The sequence below is a fragment of the Anser brachyrhynchus genome (assembly GCF_964034855.1).
Source record: "Anser brachyrhynchus genome assembly, chromosome: 2".
NCBI classification, from domain to species: domain Eukaryota; kingdom Metazoa; phylum Chordata; class Aves; order Anseriformes; family Anatidae; genus Anser; species Anser brachyrhynchus.
Genome location: NC_137695.1, coordinates 91403829 through 91422867, shown reverse-complemented (window position 1 = coordinate 91422867; position 19039 = coordinate 91403829). Strand labels below are relative to the sequence as shown.

At 45.6% G+C, this 19039-nt stretch overlaps 2 long non-coding RNA genes across 2 annotated transcripts; both read left to right on the top strand.

Moving 5' to 3' along the window:
- Window positions 1-3816: 3816 nt before the first annotated feature.
- On the top strand, window positions 3817-12761 carry LOC308189358. Its single transcript, XR_013946324.1, has 3 exons — window positions 3817-5121; window positions 7017-7165; window positions 11278-12761. It is a non-coding gene; the product is annotated as an uncharacterized lncRNA (long non-coding RNA).
- Window positions 12762-13025: 264 nt separating this feature from the next.
- LOC308189357 lies at window positions 13026-17410 on the top strand. The gene is made up of 3 exons (XR_013946323.1): window positions 13026-13094; window positions 15464-15557; window positions 16172-17410. It is a non-coding gene; the product is annotated as an uncharacterized lncRNA (long non-coding RNA).
- The last annotated feature ends 1629 nt before the right edge of the window (window positions 17411-19039 follow it).

The window sequence follows — 19039 nt, the reverse complement described above, 5'->3', positions numbered from 1 at the left end:
CGTATGTGGAAAGAATTATTTTAGATTGTTGGCACCTTACAGCTGACACTGATTAAGCCAACCCAGCTCAACCAACCTGTGAAACAGAGAAATGAGACACTTACAACTGAGATACCAATTAAAAAGAAGAAGGAGAACATAATTTCCTTTCTTCTACTTCTCCTTTCTCCATATCCTTGAAAAAACTGCCTGACCATTATCTAGACTCATATTCCTGCAACTAACATTAATTCAATTTTTTTTTAAGGTAGGAAAAGGCGTTTGAAGCTTTAGCTCTGAAGAAAGATGTATGCAAACTGAAATTACTTTTTGCATTGGAAATGTTTGTTCAGTTTTAATGGCAGTCACAAGTCCTGTGAAACACAGAGGGGAGAAAGAACAAAGCTGAATGAATCCAGTGCAAGGTTTGCCTATAGTGTTGGTTTTTTTCCCCTTTACTCAGAGTTGAATTTGATCAGTTTTATTTTATTTGCTCTAGAATAACAATGATCCTCCGCTCCCCCAGCAGTAAACATTGCAGCCTGCGAATATCAGGCTTCAGCAAGCAAACTCTCAAAAATCCCCTCGCAGGGTAAATGTCAGGCTGTTGTTCAATTAATTATTTTTAAAAAGTGAATTCGCATGCAGCAGTGACCTTTAACTGTGCTGCACACACATGGCTGCTTTTTATGATCTCATTTGGTGTTTCATGTGGCGGCCTAATATGAGGAACTAATATTAAGAATAACAGCAAAAGAGACACCTGCAGTACAGTGCTGTATGGGGGACAGGGAACTTCTTCATGCCAAGGTTTTTTGAGTGGGGAGGGAGGTCAGCTAGGGCCCTAGAGCTGGGAGGTAAGAATCTGCTCTCCCTCCCCAGACTTATGGGCCTTAGCAGGATGCTTTCTGGTCCATCTGGACAGCACTGCTGCCACCTTCCAGCTCTGCTAGCTGTGTATAAGACAGCAAACCCAACCACCATGAAGGGGATGTGGCTTTTTTTGGCATGTTCCTCTGTGGCTGAGATGAGTTGTGCTCATGGCCTTTTTGGTGGTTTGGCCTTGGAAAGTTTCCTGATCCACACGGACAGAAAATTGCTGATACCCTAGCTCTCTGTAAGCGGCCCCACCTGCTCAGATTTCCCTCACAGCTATCGGGAGCAAACACAGAAGCTTGTAGGGGAGGATTGCCAGCCTGCACAGAAGCCCTGGGGGAAGAAAAGTAGCACTGCTGCTCAGGCCTCACCACCTGAGACCCGCCATGAGGCCTTGGTCGGAGCCGGCTGGGCTCAGGGGGATGAAATGGCTGATCCCACCTTGGCATCTTGCTCCCCTTCCCGCTGCTGGTGTGCTCCCTCCTCAGCAAATGGGGCACAGCTGGGGCTCGTGCTGAAAGGAGATGACAAAACTGAGTGTGGTTTGGAGTCCTCTAAACGAGGACTTCTTGACCTCTCTGTCTGGCCTGTTTCGGTGTCTCAACTGGTGTTGCTTCAGTGTTCAAATAAAAATAACAATTCCTCCTCACAGGTGGGCTGAGAACAGCTCTTTTGAAGGGGGGGGTATGCTTGTATCCCAAGAAAGAGAGCGGCCAGATGAGGTTTGCAGTGTTGTGAGCCTTCTTACTAAGGTGTGGGTGTGCAGGTCCTGAGAAAATGCAAACAGCAGCAAGAACGTCCACCTGGAAAAGAAAACAAACAAACAAACAAAACAAAAACAAAAAAAACCCTGATGGACTGAAATTAGTGTAAAACACTAGTGATAGGGTCTTAAGTAGTTGCAGAGATATTCAGTCCTCTTGCTCCTCAAGAAAAAAAAAGTAAAATAAAATTGCCATTATGCCTCACAACTGCTGTCCTGAACACAGAAGTTTAAGGAAAAATCTTATCCTATTGGAAGGAGCAAAAGGCATTTATTACTCCTGTAATACTACTCCAGTAGCTGTAAACATTTTAAAAGTATGTCCTCTCAGAGATGTGTGGAAGACTATGAACGAAGGCAGGAAAATACAGTAGCTGCCCCAGAAATGCAGGACCAGGGAGAACAGGGAGCTCCGTACTGCTGCCACGTGCTGTCTGGAGACCCAGCAGCTTCCAGTATTGTATTAAGTCCGTTTGAGCTTTGGCTGAACACAAATCCTTGCCAGGTTTGTTGAACTTTCCAGCTGCTACCAGCTTTATGTTTCAGTTTTCTTTCACCACTGCACAGTGCTTCTTGTCTCGGTACCACACTTCAGAAGACAGTTAAATGTTATGAAAACCCTTACCTTCTGCTTTCTGGGAGATTGTTATGCTTCCTAAGAAGAACTGAAATGTGAGAGTTGATATAAAACAATTTCTATTCGTCTTCCCCATTTTACTTTCCATAATGCCCATGCTCTATGTTGTTTGTTATTGGCAGGAATCCTAGTGGGTTTTTTTTGTTTGTTTGTTTGTTTTTGTTTTGTTTTGGTTTGGTTTGGTTTTTTTTTGGTGCAAGGAAAAATCAGCTAAAGAAAACATTCAGATGCATATATGCTCTTGATAAGTCTTGATACTTAGTTGTTCTTTCGTTGTTACTGCTTAATCCACTTAAAAACAACAACAACAAACAAACACACAAACCACAAATAATGTAAATGTATTAGAAACTGTAGCTATCCTACTTCTTTCCAATTTCACTGAAGAGGATAAGAAAAACCAAATATCTTTGCTTTAGCTGAAAAATGAAATTATGCGTGCCTTCCCTACCATGCTAGTAAAAAGAACAAAAAGTTACAGCAGGAGAACAGTTGTCAAAAGATCTCCCTATTACTGGTTGGCTACACATGTGTGTGCATATGTATGTCCCAGCTTCAAGCTCATGTGGTAACATACAGTAATTTCTGACTTACTGTGCCTGGTGACAGTATCCATTCTTCCCCTGCTTTTGTGGTCATGCAGCATCACCCAGGGGTGAAAGTGACTGCTTTACCAGCTATGGTGGAGTATGTTTGTGACCAGTACTTCCTCTGAATATTATTTGATTGAAGAGCTGGGGAGATCCTTACAATAAGAGATGCCTTATATGCAAAGCATCGGTGCCTGGGCCCGTTTCCTGTCATTAGTCTTCCTGGACGCACTTTCTATGACTAAAGTGGCCCTATCTGATGGGAGGCTGGTCATGGATTTTGTACCTTGGGGTTGAAACACCTGGTGTCTGGAGTGATGCAGCAGCAGCTGCTGCGAAGTGTGATGAAGGGTGGCTGAGGTGGCAAGAGTGAAGGGATGCAGGGCTAATCTCTCCAAAAAAGAAACCCATGAGCAGTGGCAACAAGCCAAGTGGCCACATTTTATATCTACCTTTGCAGAAACAGGACCCATTTTCTAGAAGCTTTACAACGACTCTGATACCAGCAGGAAGACAAAATGTGACTCAGCCTCAAAGACCAGACCCGGCTCCCCTCTCACCCAGATGAACGCACCTGTAAGGATATTTGACTGCTGAAACATGCTAGCAAGAAAAGACAAGCTCCCATTGTCTGCCTTTTGTTTAATCTAGAGATTAGTACAATATTTTTTTATATATATAGTCTCAGGGCAATACTTAAAGCCTACATTGCCCTCAGGACAGCATATAGACCTTGAGTTAACACCCCACTGCACAATTCCCTGGTGTTTTTATACCTCAGACAAATAGTACAGTGTAATCTTTAACCTCAAACTTCTCCCTGAATTGGACTGCTCCTAGGTCTCACTTCAGAAACATTGTTAGAAATGTTCGTTTAAGTGCAGTGAGATTCCCTCCCATTTTCCCTTGTTGAAGCTAACAGGAAAGCACAGCCCTGCCATGGTGATACATAGGCTTGAAAGGAGAAGGTCTTCTGCCTGCGTTACTTCTCTTGGGTGCTAAAGGTTCGTTACCCAGGTGCTAGATCTGGCTGTTGATCTAAGTCTTTCAGTCAGTGACAGTGAGAGTAATTTTCTTCAGGCCAAAACCCATAAAAATTCAACTTCATTAGGTGGTCACTGGGGTTGTGCTTGATTAAAGATTAAATACTGTTGTAGACGTGAAAAAAAGAGACTCTGGACAGAATAAAGCTGATCATAGAGTGAACACCGAATGTCTACAATGCCTGGCTTGCCCTGTGGTGCTTTTCTGAAAACCGTCTTCAGCACAGAGCCTCTGACTATTCCACCTCACTCTGGAGGCAGGGAGTGATATTGCTCCAGGTTAACCACGCAGACATGGAGAAGACAGACGAGAAGCCAGACATGACATCATGATACGCTGAATGTAATAAGGGATTCCGCTGGTATTAATATTAGACAATAATGTCTAAGAGCAGCTGGTAATTAGACAGGACAGCTGCTGAGGCCAGTCATTAGTAATGTTGATCTATCCTCTCTAGAAAAAGAAAAGTATTGCAGATGTTTCTCTGTCAATTTTGTTTTGGCTCTAATAGACACAATAGCTCTTCTCCTCCATTGAAGGTAAAAAGTTCACCTCCCTGCATAATAGACTCGGATTGTTTGAGTTGCCACAGGATGTTCTTATTTCTTCTTGTGTTTAGCCTAGGGCTGTAAATCACAAATACCAGGCTGTGTAATTCTGACTTTTATTACGTTAATGTATTTTAAGAGCAGGAAATCTATAAGCTCTTGGCTCGGTGCAGCAGAAGCGAGGCACGGCGGGGACTCTGTGGTCAGGGACATCCTCAGAAATGTGCCTCCGGCTGCAAAGGTGACCTCGTGATAATCCTTGCTTAGCTTCTGGGCCGGGGAAGGAAGGGTATGCTGGGCCATACCCTCTGGGAGGAGGAACTCATTTCGTGAGGGCAGTGAGGGAGGGACAAGTGGGAGAACCGGTGGAAACTTCCGTCTTCGCAGTTCTTCAACTTAACAGTTGCAGGATCCTGCTTGCTCATCATTGCACAGCAGTAATGGCACAGCTGAAGGCGCCTAACTCCCAAACCCAGTGCCTTTTCTGCTGGGCCCAGGTGGCAAATAAGCTCTACCCGCAATCTCTTCAGGAAAAAAATAAATCACCCAAGTGCAGGTGTTGGTAGCCTGGCTTAGCATGGCAACCCCAGTTTGCTCCTGATCTGCTTCTCAGGGAATATCTCCATCCATATGAAGTTCATGCAGCACAAAGCGGGACCCTTCATGCTGCTGCAGCTCACACAGGTGGGCTGGGGACAGGCTTGCACGTGGAGTTTTGAAAAAACAAGCAAATAGCTGAAGATCACCTCTGTCTTGCTTGTTCTGCTATAGGACTCTAGTCTCTGCTCTTGTTTGTGCATGTGTGACTGCTTTTTGGATGTTAGCAGGGACCTGGGATGCATAACTGCAGCTGGTCTTCAAATGGAAGGTCTTCTACGGAGGTGAGACCTTCAGGGTCAACACCCCAGGAGGCTCTTCTCTGGTGTCCCTTTGCAATGAGATAGAGGGAGTATGTGTAGAGAGAGCATCCATCTCTGCTTCTGTGCCACAAGCTATGTTTAAACTGGAGCTGATTTGAGAAGCTCCACTCAAGCCTCACTGAACATCAGTGATGTCCTGGCATGCAAAACTGGTTTTCACTTGGAATGGAAACAGCTCTCAGGACTGTGGCTGACAGTCACAAAATCCTGTGTTGGGTGGGTATAACGTTAGTGAACTCTTGCGTGACCTCAAGCTTCTCCATGAGCTTGTCATTTTCCCCTCTGTTTTTGCCCAGCTCATGTTTTCTTAATTTGGAGGGAGGGAGGTCTGAGAAATTGGATTGATGAACACTTGGTCTGCAGAGCCAGGGCTCCAGAATCCATTTAGGATGGCCTCTAGGCTAACAAACTCTGTATTGCTCTGCGTGGGGACAAAACAGCTCCATGTAGATGTCTTAACCCGAAAGAGGGGCCTCAGTGGAGTTCGGTGGGTTATGATATATGCATCAAGGTACTGGTGAGTACCAATATTTGAAGGAGTAACATTCAACAAGTATCCATCCTCTCGAAGGCATAAAAAATGGGTTGATCCAGGAGAATTGCCCTGAGCGTCCTGCTCTCCTTCAGCTGTGGATGTGTGCTGCAGAGTCTTGAACTTAAGAGTATTTTTATTGCTCTTGATCCTTCTCCTTGGTAAGGATTCTGCCTGTTCAGGAGTGCCTCAGGTTAGCAGTGCTGAGCAGCTGTGACAATTATATCACAAGGGTGTCTCTTAACCTTTCTTTTAGCTATTGTGCGCTGGGAGAATTACACTGAGCTGGCTCATGATAGAAACGTTGTGAAATGGAAGTTGAGATGAGAGACCTGCTTCAGTAAAAGCAAAAGTGGAGAGGAAAGGTTGCGTGCAAGAGGGAGATTTGAACTAAATCTCCAGATCCAGCCTCTAAAGAGGAAAGGTAGTGGAAGCTAATGCAGTGAAATGAGCTGTAACAAAGCCATGCCAGGAATTATTCAGCTGTTCACAAGAATTTAGAAGAACTGTAATTGGGAAATGATGTGAATATCAAACAAAATGTCACTTGACTGGAAGCCTCACGAGGAGGGGGAAATAAAAGAAAATGATGAAAAAGCTGCATTACATGTCACCCTCTTAGGCACGCTCTGAAAGAGTTCCCTGCACCCCAGTTAGACCCTTTGACATGCTATTGTGTGGCATTGTGTGTTTCTGCGCGGGGTGGTTCGCTGTGAAAGAAATTAAAATGATGGGAAAGCTGGCTTGTCACGTTGAATAACATCACATGCTTTTCTATTGGGGAGAAAGAGAAAGAAATACTCTGCTGAGTTCCAGGAAAATAGCTGCTGAGGAAATGAGTGCAGCAACTCCAATCCCTCACCTGGAAAGTAACAATTGTGCCAGCACGGGGAAACACTGACAGGGCTCATGGCAGGCCTGAGTTTCTTCTGCCTCTTGTTTGCTGCAGACTTGATGTTCCACATCAGATCTCGCTGGCTGTCCATAATGATTTTTCAGTTCAAATTTTGGTTTCTTATTTCACTTTATTTATTTTTTCTTTTAATTTGAAATGTATTTCAAAATGCTGGGACTGTTTGCCACCAGTAATTCCTGCTGTTGTTGGTTGGTTTCTGCTTTTTCTCCAGGTTCCCTGCCTGCCCTTCTTTGGAAACCTGTCCTCCTGGAATCTCCTCTCCATTCTCACTTTGTGACCAGAGAGCACCACGGGGTCCTCTGGGTCCCTTGCCCTTCTTCCTGGCACTGGCAGGAGTATTTCCATTTGGACATCCTACAGGTTCTTGGTCACTTTTATTTAATGTAAGCCTTTGCTCAGAAACATTGAGGAACTGCACGCTGCACGTAGGAACCTAGAGACCAGGGGGCATTCAGGCCTCTGGGTTTGGGGAGGAGGAATGGGCCAGATTAGCTGGGGAAAAAGGTGTCTCAAGAAACCTCAAGCATCAAGGTAAGTGTGGTGGAGCATTTTGCGTGGTTAAACCCAAGATACAATTCCCAGCTGCAGTGTCAGAGGGGGGCTGTCAGATGTCCTTGTGCCCTTCTAAAACAGAGGGAGGATGCAGAAGCTATGGAAAATTAATTGGTCCAGCATCACTGTGACATGGGAGGATCAGGCTGGGTGTTAGGGAAAGGTTCTGCACCCAGAGGGTGGTCGGGCACTGGGACAGGCTCCCCAGGGCAGTGGTCATGGCATTGAGCTGCCAGAATTCAAGAAGTGTTTGCACAATGCTCTCAGACATAGGGTTTTATTTTTGGGTAGTCCTGTGTGGAGCCAGGAGCTGGACTTGGTGACCCTTGTGGGTCCCTTCCAACTTGGGATATTCTGTGATTCTCTGATTACTGTGGGCACTTGGCTCCCAAAGGCAGAAACCACGTCCAAGGGTGCTGAAGAATAAATGCGGGTGGTAACAGAACCAAAGAAATAACTTATTTGGCCAAGAATGTGCTGGAAAAAGTAAAAGGCCACAGCCCAGGTCAGCGTTAGCAGACAGCTTCGTGTCTCCTGTATCCTCCCCTCACATGGCTCTGCTGTGCTTCTGCCCCTGCTCAGGGAGCTCGCAGAAGCAGTCCCTGGGTGTCTGGGGGCTTTTACCACCAGGCTAAATTATTAATGGTTCCAATAGTTAACACTCTTCTGGATGAGGCCTTATTAATCAGAGGCTGTCTGCCCCAGCAAAGAGCTAATGGCGTCGTAAAGCTCTTCTTCCTCGAGCAGGGCTGTCCCTGAATGGTTAACCAAGGCTCTCCCTGCATGCTCCAATGTGTAGCTGCATGCTGCTGCTTTCCAGGGCAAGGCTGGCTGCTTTTTGGCTGCTCTGAGATGCAAAGAGCATAATCAAGCTAAAATATCTGCTCTGCGCTTAACAGCAGTGCTGCTGTTATTCTGAGTTCTGTAGCTTTCCCTGAAATAATTTCCTTGGAAAGGGCTTGGCAGACTTCGCTTTCCAGCTCAGACAAGTATGAGCTGTTCTTGCTGCCTCAGTGGGATTGCACGGAGGAGTTTGCATGCTGGGGTGTGCTTTTGATTTCCTTTTCACTTTGTCCTGGAGGTTTTCTTTTCTTTTTTTTCTTCTTCTTTTTTTTTTTTTTTCCAAAAATGTTATAGAACATTCTGAATCCCCTTGAAAAGCGCTGTGTTTCTCTTTTTTCTTTCTTTCTTTTTTTTTTTTTTTTTTACTCCATTACACTAAGCTCTACTACTAAATGCTGTCCTTCAATGGGACTCTTTCTTAACCAGCTGCGTGGCAATGCAACAGGGAGCTGGCGTGTGGCAGCAAGTGACACCTGGTGTCACTGCAGTGCTCTGTATCAGGACACCCGTAGTTCCCCATTGGGTTTAACTACAATGCAAAGAAAAGAAAAAAAAAATGATATATGACAAAGCTGTTTCAGGTGGCTGTGTTTCAGTCGCACTGCACGTGCTGGGGTTGGGGGCAGAAATTGGTCAGATTTAGATGCTGCTGTGATGGCTCCCTCTAGCAATGCACAGCCTGTGGTTTGCAGAGCCAGGAGCAGCACTCGTGTTGGATTCAGCTGCCTTATATTCTTTCTGGATAAGTATTTATCCGAGGTATGAAAAGAGCCATTATTTAATTAATTAATCAGGACAAGGAGGCAACCTGAGGAAGCTGCAGCCGACAAGGAGCAGCAGGTCCCACCGCCTCTCCCTTCGGTTATGTCGTGCCGATGCGTGCCAGGGGCTTTGTAGGCAAACACAAGGCAGGACCCTGGTGCAAACAGCAAGCAGTCGGAGGCGAGACCAAGCAGGGTGTGCTTGCCAGCAGCAGGGTGTGCTTGCCAGCAGCAGTCTGCAGGTTGGGAAAGGGGGAGAGGAGATTACAGAGATAATCTGCACGCAGACGCAGGGGTTGGCCGGATCAGAGAGCTTGGCTATGGCAATACAGCTGTGCGCTGACTATCTGGGTTTACATGCACGTTTTTGGACCCATTTTGGATCCCTCTTGTGGGATGCTGGGGAGGGTGGTTTGTGCCCTGCACTTCTCTGCACGTCTTGATGAGAAAATGACACGGGGCCTGTAGCAGAGTGGAGAAGTCCGAAGTCTCAACCCCGAGTCTCTGATCTGGAAACACTTCCCTTTTCTGTGGTTTTGGAACAATGCTTGCACTAAACCCAGTCCCATGTTAACCTTGTTTATTGAGGGATGCAGAGCAGTGGTGCTATAACTGCACTTACAAACACACCGGCAAATCATCAGCCAGGGTCTTTGCCTGGGTGGTGCCCATATTTCTACCTTTTAGCTTTTTTTTTTTTTCCTGGTGTTTTTATGATTTTTAATTGCAGTGCTCGTCCTTGTGCCTGACAGCAATCTTCTCGGGATTTTTAGGTAGGATCTCAAGCGACCCATGGAGCGGGGCCGTCCAGGTGGGTGGCAGACGGGACAATGCTGCCTGTGTTCAGCTGGCCTGGTGCAACGGGACGAGCACTGACCTGTGAGGCACCCTCAGCATTTTGCAGCAGAGGAGCTTTTACTCAGGGGCAGTTAAACCAAAAAACTTGGTAGGCTGGGCTGGCGCAAATATTTTTAATCCCGGTGCCCACAGTTAGCCTCCGAGGTCCAGTGTCTCATCAGAGCTACAAACTATTCAGAGGAATATTCTTTGCAAGTAGGCTTATGTGTAATCAATAACTCGGGGCGTGTGTGCACAAATACTCATCTGGTTATTCTGGCCCCTGAATGCATGCATTAACCTGGCCGCCTGGTGCTACCCCAGCCTGCGAACAGGAAAAAGGAATGCGTGCATTGATTTCACTGCTTTGATTTATTTGCCTGGCTCTAATCTCTGTGCGAGATAAGGCTGCTGAGGATCGTCAAATTGCAGCTTTGGAGAATCGAAGAGGCCATTTCCTCTCTATTTCCTACGTTACATGATAATGCAAGATACATGGTAGCGATCCCGCCCTCCCCACAAACCATCCATTAATGGATTTAGCTTTTAGTGTCACTGTTTTGTGCCAGTACGTCCCATCATTTATGCCCCGAGAAGATGAATAAGTATTTAACAGTGGTGGAGGACAGCTGAACTTCGAGTAAACAACCGGAGTGCATTACCTCCTGGCCCATCTCCTTGGGAAAGGCTGGCCCTGGCTGAACAAAAGCATCCTGGCCTTTTCTGATGATGAAGGTTATTTAATTAGTGCTTTTGGTTCTGCCTCCTGTGAACTGCTGCTCTCTTTCCCCATCCCAGCCCTTGGTCCAACATTGCCTCTCAGTGACAGATTGCTCAAAGTGCCAGTTTCTTGGGACACCAGGAAAATATTTGCAGCAGCATTGTGTGTCAGCTGGTGTTGGAGGGGGGCTCTGCTATTGAACATTACGGGAGGTGTTGGTTAAGCATCTGCTGGCTTTCATTTGGAGCAGGGTTTTGTTTTGTTTCAGTGGAGGGGAAGGAACTAAGAGCACTGCCAGGGCAGCAGGTGCAGAGCTGCCAGCATGTATTGATCCAGGCATTTGCTAGGCTGCAGTGCTTTCATGCGGCTTGGTGCCCTTGCAGAGATGATGGTACAGCCAGAGCAACCCAAGGCTGAAGTCACAGAGGATGAGTATGGGAAGGAGACACAGTGCAAGAGGGAAATGTCACTAAAAGGAAAGGAAGGGATGGGAATGTGATAGGAATGAAGCAGAGAGGGGAGGAGAGGTAATCCTGCACCAGCTCAACATTCCCAACAGCACAGGTTATGCCCATCGGTGTGCTGGCATTGGCACTGAAGTAGCTCTGGGCACTTAAGGCAGAGCTGGAAATGGACCCTGGGTATTCCTAGTTGGGGTCTGTATGGGGCTTGCTGCTCCCCAGCCTGATTTTCTGGCCACTTCTTGTAGGTGCTTCCCAGCTTTGGACTTGCTTTTTTTTTTTTTTTTTTCCCCACAGGGATCTGAAGTGCAGGTGATGGACCAGAGCACTAATTTTCCCTTTCCCTGAGTCAGCTTATACCCAACCCAGCCCAGATTGGCAACGAATGAAACTTATAGCCCAGCTGCTTTTTATCCTCCATAGAAATAGCAGTGGGTCAGGCTGTTTCTGGAGCAGTGTTGCAGATCTCACAGGAGGGAACTGGGAGTCTTTGATCTGGAAGGTCTGTCTGGAGAGCTAATGGGATGGCCTCTGTATCCATGTGCCCAAGGGAAGGGACTGTCTGTGCTGACATGGCGAGGAAAAAGGGTGAGGGTGCTGAAGTGCACACAGGACCTTCCGCCTTATCTCATGAGTAATGAACCATGTGGGGTTTGGGCCACCTATGGGGTTTTGTGCTTGATTGAATTCAGTGCTTGGAGAAGAACACCTACACACAGAGAGATGCTAAGCTACTAGGAGTTGGTCACTGAAATAGCCTCCTGGCCCTCCCTGAGAGACTTCTGCTTGGCAATTTCCAGTGCTTTTTAAATGATAGCACCTACATCTGGGAGCCAGCACCACCCCCCAGCACTGAGACACTTACCCAAGGGAGGAAAATGTTTAGTCTGCAAAGTAACCCTCTATTTCCCTCTAATTGCAGCAACCGTATGTGGACAGACGGCCAACCCTCTGCGTCGTGTCAGGGAAGTTCTGCCTACTTGTCTGTGCACTCAGATTTATGACAGCACTTCCAGACACATTTATTTTGAGTTACTTTAGGAGACTCTGGAGCTGCATCAGAATAAGACGTATCTTCCCAGCAGCACCTTCTGCTCGCTTGCCCTGCCCGGGAATGCCTTCCTGCTGCTTCTCAGGCAGACTTAACTTGATGTTTTACTCCCATCTAGTGCTTTTTATTAAAACTGCTGGCACTCTGCATCTCACAAAGGACTAGGCTGGACTGGGCAAATGCGACAGTCTAGCCTGGGTGGTGGCTGCTCAGCATATATAAACTTTGATAAACACCTGAGACAAAAAGTCGTTGGTGTGGAAACAAGGGAAACTTGTCCCTCTGTTCCCGTCCTCGCGTCACTTAAAAAATCCCAGGCAGGTTCTTCCAAACATTTTTCAAACTGGTGAGCTTTTAGTGTTATGCAGCCCAAAAAGCTATGTTATCAGGTGTTTTTAAGAGCACGCAGTTATAGGTGATGGAAACTCCAGGTAAAACACGGCCAATGTTCCCCTGGCTGCCCCAGGGAGGCTCTGCGGTGGTCCAGCCCTGGCAGAAGGAAAGTTTGCGTGTTGCCCAGGCACCTGTTTAAATCCTCCATTATATTCCTTACACCACCCCTGAGAAGTCACCTCTGGAGCCTTACACAGCCCCCAGGCTGGCGATGGGTGGCCACGGACCCCTGGGGCCCTCCCCAGCCACCGTGCATTTCAGTGCACCAGCACTAGTGCTCGGGGCAAACGGTGCCACTGAGGAAGACTCTGGTCTAGTGGGACCAGCACCCACGGATTTACAGTGAAATTAAACCTCCTGACCATGTCAATGCCCTAGGAATCACAGGCACTTCTGAAAGTTTTATTCCATGATTTTTCCTTTCCTGCTGCTTTGGTACCAGCCTGTGATTTTTTTATTTTTTTTTCAGTGGACTTTATGTCTCTGTTCCCTCTAATTGAAATTCTGACCGAGCCTTCTCTTTAATTTATACGATGAATGTTTTAGGAGTGTGATGAGGAAGTATGGATAATCTTAGGCTTGTGATTGAATATTTACAGGCGTAAGGCAGGTTTCAAGCCAGCTTTGGGTGTTTGACAGCCCATGCCTGACCGAGGAGATAAGCACTCAGGTAAGATGACCCTCATTAAAATTTAGTGAAGGTCATTAGCTTGATTTTGCCTTATGAAGTTTCCCTGGGTGGCATATTGCCCAATGTGGTAGGATAGTGTAGGTGTGGAGTTACAACACATGGCTTTTGGAGGTGTGCAAAGCAGGAAAATGGGAAATTTGGTCCTTATCATAACTGTGCATTGCTCTCCTGGTAGAACCATTAGCACATTAACCGAAATTACATTAGAGGAGGAGATCATGGGGTGGGAGAACTGGGCCGAAATCAAGCCAGAGTCATCAGCTGGAGGTGCTGAGTTTCCCAGCAGAGCAGCCTTCTGCAGGCAGGTGCTCCTCTGGTGGGGTTCCTGCACAAATCCCGTCTCAGCTGTATGCTGAGGTGTTGGTGTCTCTCTGGTCCAAACGCCTCTCTACTCTGCCTTCCCCTGAGTTCCTGTATCCTTTTCCTTCCAATGCGATGCACCATGCACTGTTTTTTTCCCCCCTTAGTTCAAACCCCAGTGGATACCAAGGTAGAGCTGTTTTTCTCTATCCACAGGAGGACATGGCTTGCTTTCTTTTGCTTTTTCATTTCTTTCCCTCTCTTCACGGTCAGTTTAACCACATACATGAAACCTCAACTGTATTCCATTTAGGAGCAGAGATCATATTGCCTGAAACCACTGAAAAACCTATAAAGCTCTGTGTTTGTTTAGCAGTAACAAAGATGATTTTTGCATGAAGGTGATGAAACTGCAAAGTTAGGGTTCTTCCAACAGGAGAAAATGCAGAGAGGCAGGCAATTTTTAATAGGCAGATAAATATCAAATGCAATGCACTGATTAATATTCCAGTGGGATGGACTTTTATGAACTGGCATGTCATTCTGCTGGTTTTATTTTTAACAGATGGGAAAGAAAAACAACATTTGGTCTAAAGCCTCTGTCTGTCTGAATGAGGTTTTGCTCATTTTGGGGGCTGCAGCTATTCTCAACATGGCAACCTCATTTAATTAGCTAACTAGGATCCTGCTTCGTCAGGGTTTTTTTTTTGTTTTTTTTTTTTTTTTGTTTGTTTGTTTGTTTTTTGTGGCTAAATGCTCTCTAGCAAAACTGACAGTACTCAGAGCTCCCAGACTGCTCTGGCCAAGTTTCCATCTGAAATGTGCAAACAGAATAGCTGATGAAATAATAGACATGTTCATGCTGGAAACCTTTCTCTTTCCTTTTTCAGGGCAAATTGAATATCTATTGATTTATCGTTTCTACCAGATGGAGAGCACAGCAGTAGTTCCTCTGTGTTTTGAAAAGCAGTAGCTTTCACAGAGTTTGCTTTGGTTGACAAATTATTTTCCCTCTGATTTGAATGTGTCTCTAATGTGGGCTTTTGGGGTATTGATTGCACCAGTAGACAAGCTCTGATTATGGCTCTTGCATGGCTGCCGACGTCCTGGAATGTGCAGGGAGATGCTTTGAGCCTCTTCCCCCTGACAGCCTGAGGCTTCGTAGGGCTAGGATAAAAAGCATGAGGCCCATTAAGCAAAGAAGCCAATGCTGATGCCTGGGAGAGATGCAAAGGTTGTCAGACTAAACAGTGGTGCCAAGTCCTCTGTGCATCTTTGATCTGGGGACTGTCTCCCCCCAAAAAAGTCTGTCATCTTAAGTATGAGTTCCAATTACAGCACAAATCTAGCATTAAAGAGTTTTGTTTTCAATAGTGTTGTGCCGAGCTAAGTTTATAGGCGAGAAGATGAGGGAATTAACCTAGGTTTATTAATTTTATGCAGATATTAATAGCTGCAGTGTCAGCATCTCCCTGATTTAGCCATGCGGGTACCACATGTAGTGCTGAACCAAAGGAATGCTTCTGGGAGTTGAGAGCTGGCCAGTTTTTCAGTCTGGCCTCCCAAGGCTTATATGACACGTCCCTGACCGACTGTCCTACTGGTTGGCTGGTTTCAGCCTCATTTGAAAGGGACAAAAGTCCTGAAAAAGTGAAGTCTCAATTGAGGTCCTAGAGAGAACCAATGAGAAAAAGAGAAGAAGGTGCCAGATCTTACTGAACATCCTTGCCAGAAGTTGTCAGGGCCTTGGGGTGGGGGCTGGCTTGCCAACCTGCTCACGAGTATTTCTGGACCAGCCACCACAGCTGTTCTTGGTGCTATCAAAGACAAATGACAGTAGGCTGTAGGAGTTATTGCACCTAGGAGAAGAGAGTTTATGGGAGATCTGACACAGCCACAGGAAAGAAATATTAGTTCTGCTGCTCAGATGTTTAGCTTTTTTGTTTGCTTTTGTTATTTTTGTTGGTGGGTTGTTTTTTTTGTCCACTCAGAAAAAATCTGAATTTTTGCTTCTTGATTTCACCAATTTTCCCCTCTGCATGTTTCAGATAGTTCCCTTCTTCCCTGAAGTGCTCATGGTAGAGAAAACAAGTCAACAGGTCAATGGCTGAGGAAGAGGTCTTCTGCAGGGACTGGAGCCACGTATGTGAAGTTACAACACTGCTGCACTGGGGAAGACGATCATGGCGGTCCCAGGGCCATGCAGTTGCTCATCTAGTAATTGAAAATGCTGCCTTGCTGCCCACCATGCCAGATTTTAAATGGGCTTGAAAATTACCATTCCACGCATTTATACATATTTGCACACGTACATAGGTTTATGCCTTGTTTCCTGAGCAGGGGGGTATTTATTACCTGGACTCGTGTGTTTGACAACAAAGGCATCAGGAATCCAGTGCCAGCTTCTGCACATGGGTCGTTTCTTTCTGGTAGGACACCGTGTAATGTACAACCTGCGCAGTGGCAGGGCTACTCCCCTAGCTCTGGCTTAAAATCCTCCATGTGCAGAGCAGCTTTCTGCAGGCTGAGGGGCCGTGCGGGTGCTCATGTACTCCTACATAACCAAACTCCTTGTTTCCTGTCTTTTTAGAAACCTGAAGGTCTCCTACCTTAAGATAGGAAGAATGCTTTGTGCTCAAGTCCTAACTCCCAGAAGCTAGGGCAGAGCAATACAATATAACTGTAGCTTCATCTTTTGTGTGCATAGCAATGCAGACTTTAATTAAAAATATCACGTTCTTTTATTTTTCCTGTAGATGGCTGCCTGAGTCGGTGCCCAAGAGAACGGCAGAAGAAACTAATGAAATAGAGCAGGCCTGTATAGCGAAGTCATTTGTTGACTGGAGAACTCTCTTTTCTTGCTGGAGAAGGCTGGAAATGCATAATGAATGAGGCAGGATACTCCAGTAAGTCGTAAAATGGTCTCAGAGGGGCAACTCGACGCCTTTGTGGAGAGCTAGGTTCTGTCTCTTGCTCAGCCACAGACTTGGTTTCTGTTCCTTAAACGGAAAAGTTGACCACAAAGTGCATGCTTCTTGTTTTCTGCATGTCCGAGGTAAGGCAGACGGGGCTTGTTTTTAGAGAGAAGCCATCTGCAGATGGCACGGTGGGAGCTTTGTCTATGTGATGAGCTGGGAGAAGGATCGGTGCCCTGGAAAATGAACCAGGATCTCAGCCTGGGTATTCAAAATTCAAGGACGGTTTTCAAAGTCCTATACTGAAGTTTTCCCATCTCTTGACCCTTTGTTAGCAACATGAGGAAAGTAATCCCTACGTATCTCGGCCAAACTGTAAGGAATCCTTAGTATTTTCAGGGTACAAGATGCTGCCGTGGAAACAGCTGGGAGGAAAACACCAATTTTATGCTTGAGGCAGGATTTGGAAGACATGAGGTAAATAAGTGTAAGGGATGCATATTATAGTAGTAGGCTAAAAATAGACAGAAACATTTAGCAATTCACAGAGGAAGACAAGGGCTCTGTATAAAAATATGGCCTACGATCGTGTAATTAAAGCCTGCATTTCAACTCAAAGAAGCTGAAGGAAGAGAATTGTGTGGGTGGTTTTAGCTCCGATATGTCTTAGTCACCAAGTTTCTGCTTTAATAGGTGGCTTTTCAGAGGTAGTTGTGTACGTAATGATGTAGTAATAACTTCCACAACATAAGCTTAACACTGCACTAAAAGCAAACATCTTGCTTTAAAACAGACGCATTTCACCAGACACAATTTTCTCCTTCACCTCGTAACACTCATCTTCCCTCATTCCTCTTGGTGGCACTTCTGTGGGACACCACGCATGGACCAGCACCAGTGGATTTGCTCCAGCTCCGTCTAACACCTCTATCCTGGCATTTGTGGCCCCATCTCTGGATCTCCTGGAGCAGGCTGCGATGTACAAGACAACAGGCCCTTTCACAGCAGGTACCTGTTGCCAGCACTACTCTTCCCTGAGCTTTTGAAGCCTCTGTGATACCCAGGGATTTCACGGGCACATATTTGCAGAGCATGAAACATATCAAGTCAGCACCAAGCAACAGGATTGATTTTTTTTTTTCCTTGGCTTTGCCTCAAATGCTCCTGGATTCTCCTGTTTAATCTCACTCGAACTGGGGTTTTTGTGTGTTCGTTTTCTTTGTATGCATAGCTGTGGCTTGCTACAACGATATGTGATTTCCCTTCCTCTTGCAGGGAATAAGGTGTGATGAGGAAGCAGTGCTGGGCACCCCACTACCACACTTTCCATAGCCAGAGAGTCGTGTTCAGCTGCAGGAGCTGAACAGAGGAAACCTGACGCTGGGATATATTTTACAGCATGGCAGCTGTAATGCAGGATCATAAGAAATGTTTGCATTTTTAAATGTTTTATCTTCTGTTTAAGGGGTAGTGTTTCTGGCAGTGAAAGAATATATAAGGGTATTAAATGGCTTTCTTTGCAGGCAATTAAACAATGAAGCTGATCTAAGGCATTTAAATAATTGTAACAGATGTTTATTGCCTTAGTGCAGTTTACTGCATCCTATTATTCCCATTACGTACAGGAGCGAAGAACACATGGCAAACTGTACCGTAAGAGAAATTCTTTACTGCTTCGTGAGCAATGCGGCTGCTTCTTTGACTTCTTAATTGAATCACCTTGGGAACGAGTCAGTAATAAATAGTATTTGGAGAGCAGACAAGTAACTAGCTGCCTGGAGGAGCAGCAGCAACTGGTGTGCAAAGGCGCAGGGCTGGTGGTAAACACCTTCAAGCAAGCAAACTGCGGTGGGATTACTCCAAGAGTGATGCTTGCCTCACTCTCATTTAGGATTTCAGTGTCTCCTGAGGTTATACCGGGTGTTTCTGGAGACTCTCATTTCCTGAAATCCATGTTTTGTGATACATGGAGGGAGGAGAGAGAACTTGGAGCCTTGTGTGGGTGTTAGACGGGTCATTTGTAGTCCCAGTTTGCCACAGATTTGCCGTGCGGCTTTATTTCTCATCCCCTGAGTGAGATGGGGTGGCGGTACTTTCTGGTCTGCTCAAGGTGCTGCATATAGCATAAGGAGGGATGCCCTGGGTCAGGCTGAAAGTGCATATTCTCCAACCATTTTTGTTGTAGGGCCAGTTGCATTTTCTTTGACTTTAATTATGTATTTTAGCACCATGTATTTAGTTCTGTGTATTTAATAATAGATTTTTCTGTCCTTTCTTCCCTTGAATTTAAGCATTCAGAACAGCCCATGTAGGACAGCAAGTGCCCTAGAGGAATCCAGAAGCTTTTCATCACCTGGCTAATTTTATTTATTTATTCTTTAAAGAGGCCTCTGTTTCCTTCAAACAAAAAAAGGAAAAACAAACAAAAAAATTCCAATAAACCACACCTCTCTCAGTCCCAAATCCCCCCACAAAAGCCTATAAACTTTCAAACTCTAGCCTAGTATCCCTCTAATTGTCTTGGCTTTGACTAAAATTTGAAGCTTTTTCAGTGAACATCTCATCTTTTCAACCTCAATAAAGATTTCATATGCCCTAATAATGGAGGAAAAAAAAAAGAAAAAAAAAAGCTTACTGCCATCATTTCAGAGCAAAACTGTAATATTCAACATTCCCTAACTCCCTTGTCCCCTTTTGATGAAAGAGGAA